Below are 6,587 nucleotides of genomic sequence, written 5' to 3'. Positions count from 1 at the left end.
ATGGACTTGCTCAGTCAAATGACAAATGGCTAGAAGAGTTTAGAAGTCAGAGATTCTCAGTCCACCTTACCCACCCAGGGCTAATCTCTCTCTTGGCTGTGTTCACACGACACCGTGAATCACAAATCAACGGGCCATATTTTAGCCCTGCGTGCTACGTGATTCCAATCTGTGTGGTGAGGTTATAAATCACAAGGTCCTGCACATCCCGGGGGTTTCCAAGTATCCGTCTTGAAGGCTGGCAAGATCTGAAAAGTGTGGAATCGGTAATGTTATATTCTCTTTACTTCAAACTGCTGCTGCTTCTGGACTGCACTGGAATCACACAGCACGCTGGGCTAACGTGGGGCTCATTGGTTTTGAGAGAAGTACACACACTTTTCAAAACTAGCAAAACTCTACAGGATTTTTGTTCTTTTGTTTGCTTGGAAATCTCATTCATTACTTTAGAACATGGAACATAGAATAATAGAGTTGGAAGGGACCTCAAAGATCTTCTAGTCCAACCCCCTGGTCAAGTAGGAGACCCTATACCAGGGGTAGGCAACCTTGGCTCTTTTATGACTCATGGACTTCAACTCCCAGAATTCCTGAGCCAGCACAGCTGGCTCAGGAATTCTGGGAATTGAAGTCCACGAGTCATAAAAGAACCAAGGTTGCCTACCCCTGCCCTGTACCATTTCAGACAAACGGCTGTCCAGTCTCTTTTTGAAAGCCTCCAGTGATGGACCACCCACAACTGAAGTGTTAATACCGCTTTACAAGGCCTTGGTAAGGCCACACTTGGAATACGGCATCCAGCTTTGGTCACCACGATGTAAAAAAGATGTTGAGACTCCAGAAAGAGTGCAGAGAAGAGCAACAAAGATGATTAGGGGACTGGAGGCTAAAACATATGAATAATAGTTGCAGGAATTGGGTATGTCTAGCCTAGAGAAAAGAAGGAGGAGGGAAGACAGGGTGGCAGTGTTCCAATATTTGAGGGCTGCCACAAAGAAGAGGGGGTTAACCTAGTCTCCAAAAGCACCAGATGGTAACTAATCAAGGAGAGAAGCAACCTAATGCTAAGGAAAGATTTCCTGACAGTGAGAACAATTAATCAATGGCATAGCTTGCTTTTGGAAGTTGTGGGTGCTCCATCACTGGAGGCTTTCAAGAAGAGACTGGACAGCCACTTGTCTGGAATGGTACTATAGGTTCTCCTGCATGAGCAGGGGGTTGGACTAGAAGATCTCCAAGGTCCCTTCCAACTCTGTTATTCTGTTATTCTGAAGGCAAGCCTTTCCACTGGTTAATTGTTCTGTCAGGAAAATTTTCCTTAGTTCTAGGTTGCTTCTCTCCTGGGTCGGCTTCCATCCGTTGTTTCTTGAATTGCCTTTCAAGAACAATGCATCTCCTGTGTCACTCAAAGGTGATTTCCGTGCAGATCCTCATTCCAGCCCAAAGTCTGAATTTCACGAGATGTCAGGGTGGATTTTGTAGTTCAGTGGTCAGAAATGGCCAGGCATCTAATGACTGAAAATGCTTCTCTGTAGTTTTGACGATATGCCGAGTCAGATATTCTTTTCCTTCTGCATCAGTGTTCCTTACAGAGGCTTTTAAATCAGTTCTCTATTCTAAAGCGCTGGAGTGAGATGACTTCTGGGAACAAAGAGAACCATTTAGAAATTGCTTTGATTGGGGGGTTAAAAGGTCTGCCCATCTGCCCAGAGCCATAGAGGGATGTTCAATGTGGCAGCAAGCTTGCTACTCATTTGCTGACACCCGGCAGGGCTGTCGCCAGAGACCCGGAGGGCCCCTGGTTGACCAGAAACACAGCAAGGAACCTCACAGAATAATAGAGGGCGGAGGAATTGCTAGGAATACGTAGATAGAGCACCAGCGAGAGTATCACAATTATCGTTCAATTGTAGAAGCAAAGAAGATTTGCTCTGTCTCTGTCCCTGTCATTCAGAACAGCAGAATAACATAGTTGGAAAGGGACCTTGGAGGTCTTCTAGTCCAGCCCCCTGCTCAAGCAGGAAACTCTAGTACAGTGGTGGCGAACCTATGGCACGGGTGCCAGAAGCGGCACTCAGAGCCCTCTCTGTGGGCACGCGTGCCGTCGCCCCAGTCCTCGGCCTTCAGCTGGGTTTTATAAAACCTTTTCGCTTTAGGCCTCCGCTGCCATGTACAAAAAAAAAAGATTCAATCAGTCAATTTCAACTTCTTGCAGGGAAAAAAAGATCTTGCAAAGTTGGAATTGATTGATTGAACTTTTTAGTCCCACCCAGTCTGCCGTTACCACTGCAGCCACGCCCACCCAATGGGCCACGCCCACCCAATGGGCCACGCCCACCCAATGGGCCACGCCCACCCAATGGGCCACGTCCATCCAGCACCCGACGATGCATAAGTAGGTTTTGGATTGCCGTTTGGGCACTCGGTCTCTAAAAGGTTCGCCATCACTGATCTAGTATACCATTCCAGACAAGTGGCTGTCCAGCATCTTCTTGAAAACCTCCAGTGTTGGATATTTAAAAAGGTTCAACCATGGCAACTGGACCAAAGTTTATTCAGCTGAGATGTTTCATGACATTTACACGTTGCATTTCATTTTGGGGAGAAAGCCCTGCAGCCAGTATGGCAAGAGTTGGCACGTTCCAATGACCCTCTGACTCTGTGCCCAACCCAAAGTTTTCATTTTGACTGAAGAAGTTACTCGGATGAGTAACGAAATGTCCCAGTTGAATAAACTTTGGTCCAGTTGCCAGGATTTAACCTTTTTAGATACTTTTGCCCTGGATGACTGAGTCTTCACTTACATACTCCATTGTTGGAGCACCCACAGCTTCTGGAGGCAGGTCGTTCACTGATTAATTGTTCTCACTGTCAGGAAATCCCTCCTTAGTTCCAGGTTGCTTCTCTCCTTGATGAGTTTCCATCCGTTGCTTCTTGTCCTGCCTTCAGGGGCTTTGGAGAATAGCTTGACTCCCTCTTCTTCGCTTGTTTTGTATCTTCTGTTGCATCCACAATGAGCTGCTCATTCAGACTATTCTAGGCAATTAGAGATCTGGTGGGAAACGGATGGGTCACATCCCAGCTTGGAGAAGCCATACAATGAGTATACAATGAACTTTATGAACAAAACTGGTCAGATCATTAACTGGAATGCCAAAATTCAAGTCAGCACACTACAGGTAGTCCTCAATTTATAACCATTCATTTAGTGATCATTTAAAAGTTACAGCGACACTGAAAAAAAGTGACTTATGACTGTTTTTCACACTTTTGACCATTGTACCATCCCCAGGGTCACGTGATGAAAATTCAGTGGTCACAGGATCAAAATTCGGATGCTTGGTGACAGGTTCCTATTTACGACGGTCGCAGGGTCAGGGGTAGGTAACCTTGGCTCTTTTATGAATGGTGGACTTCAACTCCCAGAATTCCTGAGCCAGCCTGGCTCAGCTTGGAAACCTCTCCCTTTCCCCTCAGCATGGCTGGCTGAGGAATTCTGGGAGTTGAAGTCCACCAGTCATAAAAGAGCCCAGGTTGCCTAATCTTAGTATAGGTTCTCCTGCTCAAGCAGGGGGTGGTGGTAGATGACCTCCCAACCTTGTTATTCTATGTTTGTCTGTAAGTTGAGGTCTCCCTGTATCTGAAATTGATACCAATTGCAGGAAATGAGGAAGGGTCTTGCAAGAACTCACTGACCACCAGCCCCCTTGATTTCCAGATCCTTCAAGACCCCTAAAAGAAGCTGACTAGGAAAGGGGAGGGAGTTGAGAAGGATTTTTTTTTTTAAGGAGGGACTGAGGCCATCAGATGTTAGGATATTGGACAGCCAACTCCTGGGAAAGATCTTTTTGGGCCTAGCGATAGCACTTTAGGCTTATATACTGCTTCGCAATGCTTTACAGCCCTCTCTAAGCAGTTTACAGAGTTAGCTTATTGCCCCCAACAATCTGGGTCCTCATTTTACCGACCTTGGAAGGACGGAAGGCTGAGTCAACCTTGAACCGGTCAGGATCGAACTCCTGGCAGTGAGCAGTGAGTCAGCCTGCAATAACTGCTTTCTAGCCACTGTGCCACCAAACTCCAGTCTCAACACTAACCTCTCTTTGGGGGGATATTTTTGAGGGAGGTGGATGCATTCAACTGCTGGAAAATGGCTTTAGTTTTGCTGGGAGGTGCCCCTTTGAAAGAGAGAGGGGTGGGGGGTCCTATGCTGTTGCTCTTCCTGAACTCTCAGCAACTTTTGATACCGTGGGTTGCTGGGTGGAAACGAACACAAGACCCCCAGAAAACAATAATCAAGGCTCATTACAATAATTATTTATTCAGTGGGCACTGGAGCAATTCTCTCCAGAAAAGAACGGGAGGGATTCCCACAGACTCTGGGATGTACTCATATTTATGCATTTCAGGAAAGGAAAAGGAAATAATACAAGTCATATATTTGCATATATATTAGATGATGTAAGCATAAAGTATTCATAATTAGTAAGCCTCAAGTTACTTCCCTGCCCCTCTGTTGTTGTTATCCTCAAGAGTTATTGTCTTAATAAAAAGAAACACATCAGTTACATTGCCGTAGTAGTCTTGATAAAGCCTACCGAGATTCAAAAGTGTACTGAGAACGGAGGGCTTCAAGGTGGTCCCAATTAGCACACATCACTTCTCTGTTTCCATCTTGCCAACATGTTCCTGCTCCTCCAAGAACTTGCTTTCCTCAACAAGTCTATCATACTGGGCCAACTGGGACGTTCCTATCCGTGGGCCTCAAAAGTAGTGCTAGAGCAGGGGGCTCCAGACTCGGCAATTTTAAGACTTGTGGACTTCAACTCCCAGAATTCTTCAGCCAGCCATGTCTCTAAAGTTGTCTGGCTGGGGAATTCTGGGAGTTGAAGTCCACAAGTCTTAAAGGTTGCCAGGTTTGGAGACCCTTGTGCTAGGGCAGGGGTAGTCAACCTTGGCTCTTTTATGACTCGTGGACTTCAACTCCCAGAATTCCTGAGCCAGCACAGCTGGCTCAGGAATTCTGGGAGTTGAAGTCCACGAGTCATAAAAGAGCCAAGGTTGACTACCCCTGGGCTAGGGGATGGGTTTTTTTGTCCCTCATGCTATGCAATATCTGAACAAAACTGCCGGAAAAGGCCACCTGGACATTTAGAGTGAGATGTCATCAGGATGCTGATGACACTCGGCTTTCTGCTTTTTATCTGAATTTCATCTGCTGGATTTGCAGGCTGAGAAGCGTTGGAGGAGAGCCAGTAGGATGAGGCTGAATTTCAAGAAGATGGAAATTCTGGCTGGCAAATACTGAATGTAGGAATTGCTGGATGGGTGGACTCCCCCACACCCGGGTCCCTGCCAGAATCAAGTGCAGGATTTGAAGATCTTCTGGGAAGCCAAATTGTCACTGGAGGTGCATCTGATCTCAGCGACTTGGAGCATCTTCAAAAACCTTTGATTAATAAGTCCTTTCTAGTTACCGTTGGAAGGAGATAGCTTGATCTCAGCAGGCCGGATTAAGGTGCTGGGTGTGGTGCTGTGCTTGTAATAGTAATAGTAATAAAGTTGGAAGGGACCTTGGAGGTCATCTAGTCCAACCCCCTGCTCAGGCAGGAAACCCTACACCATTTCGGACAAATGGCTGTCCAGTCTCTTCTTAAAAACTTCCAGTGTTGGAGCATTCACCGCTTCTGGAGGCAGGCTGTTCCACTGGTTAATTGTTCTCACCGTCAGGAAGTTTCTCCTCAGTTCTAGCTTGCTTCTCTCCTTGATGAGTTTCCATCCGTTGCTTCTTGTCCTGCCTTCAGGCGCTTTGGAGAGTAGCTTGACTGCCTCTTCTTTGGGGCAGCCCCTGAGATATTGGAAGGCAGCCCCTGAGACTGGCTTGAAGCCGGCCGAGATGACGTAGGGCAGGCAGACTGTATTCAGAGGAGGTGATCCTGAAGGTATTTGGAGCCAGACCACGTAAGTCAACCCCAGCACTTTGAACTGTACAGGTAGTCCCGACTTACGACCGCAATTGATCCCAAAATTTCCATTGCTAAGTGAGATATTTGTTAAGTAAGATTTGCCCCATTTTAACATCTTTCTTGCCACGATTGTTAAGTTAGTAACACGGCTGTTGACTGAATTCGGCCTCCCCTCACTGACTTTGCTTGTCAGAAGGTTGCAAAAGGCGATCACGTGACTCTGGGGCACGGCGACCGTCATAAATATGAGACGGTTGCCAAGCATCTGAATTTTGATCCCGTGACCACCGGGGATGCTGCAACGGTTCTGTGACAAATGGTCATAAATCCCTTTTTCCAGTGCCGTTGTAACTTCCAACGCTCACCAAGTGGTTGTAAGTCGAGGATTGCCTGTAATTGGGGTCCTGATAGGGCAGTGTGGGACGTGACGCAGGGTGACACGGCTCTCGGGCCCCACGGCGCTCCCTGCCAGCTGCAGCTGCTGAATATTTTTCAAAGCCCCCCCCCATGTACATCAGGGGTGTCAAACTCAGCATTATGGTTGCCCTCAAAGGGCGAGTTGTTGTCACTTTCTCTCTCTCTCTCTCTCTCTCTCCCTCCCTCCCTCCCTCCCTCCCTCCC

The sequence above is a fragment of the Protobothrops mucrosquamatus genome, unplaced genomic scaffold, assembly GCF_001527695.2.
Source record: "Protobothrops mucrosquamatus isolate PMUCROS unplaced genomic scaffold, P.Mucros_1.0 scaffold70, whole genome shotgun sequence".
NCBI lineage: Eukaryota > Metazoa > Chordata > Lepidosauria > Squamata > Viperidae > Protobothrops > Protobothrops mucrosquamatus.
Note: the sequence above shows the minus strand (reverse complement) of the source record.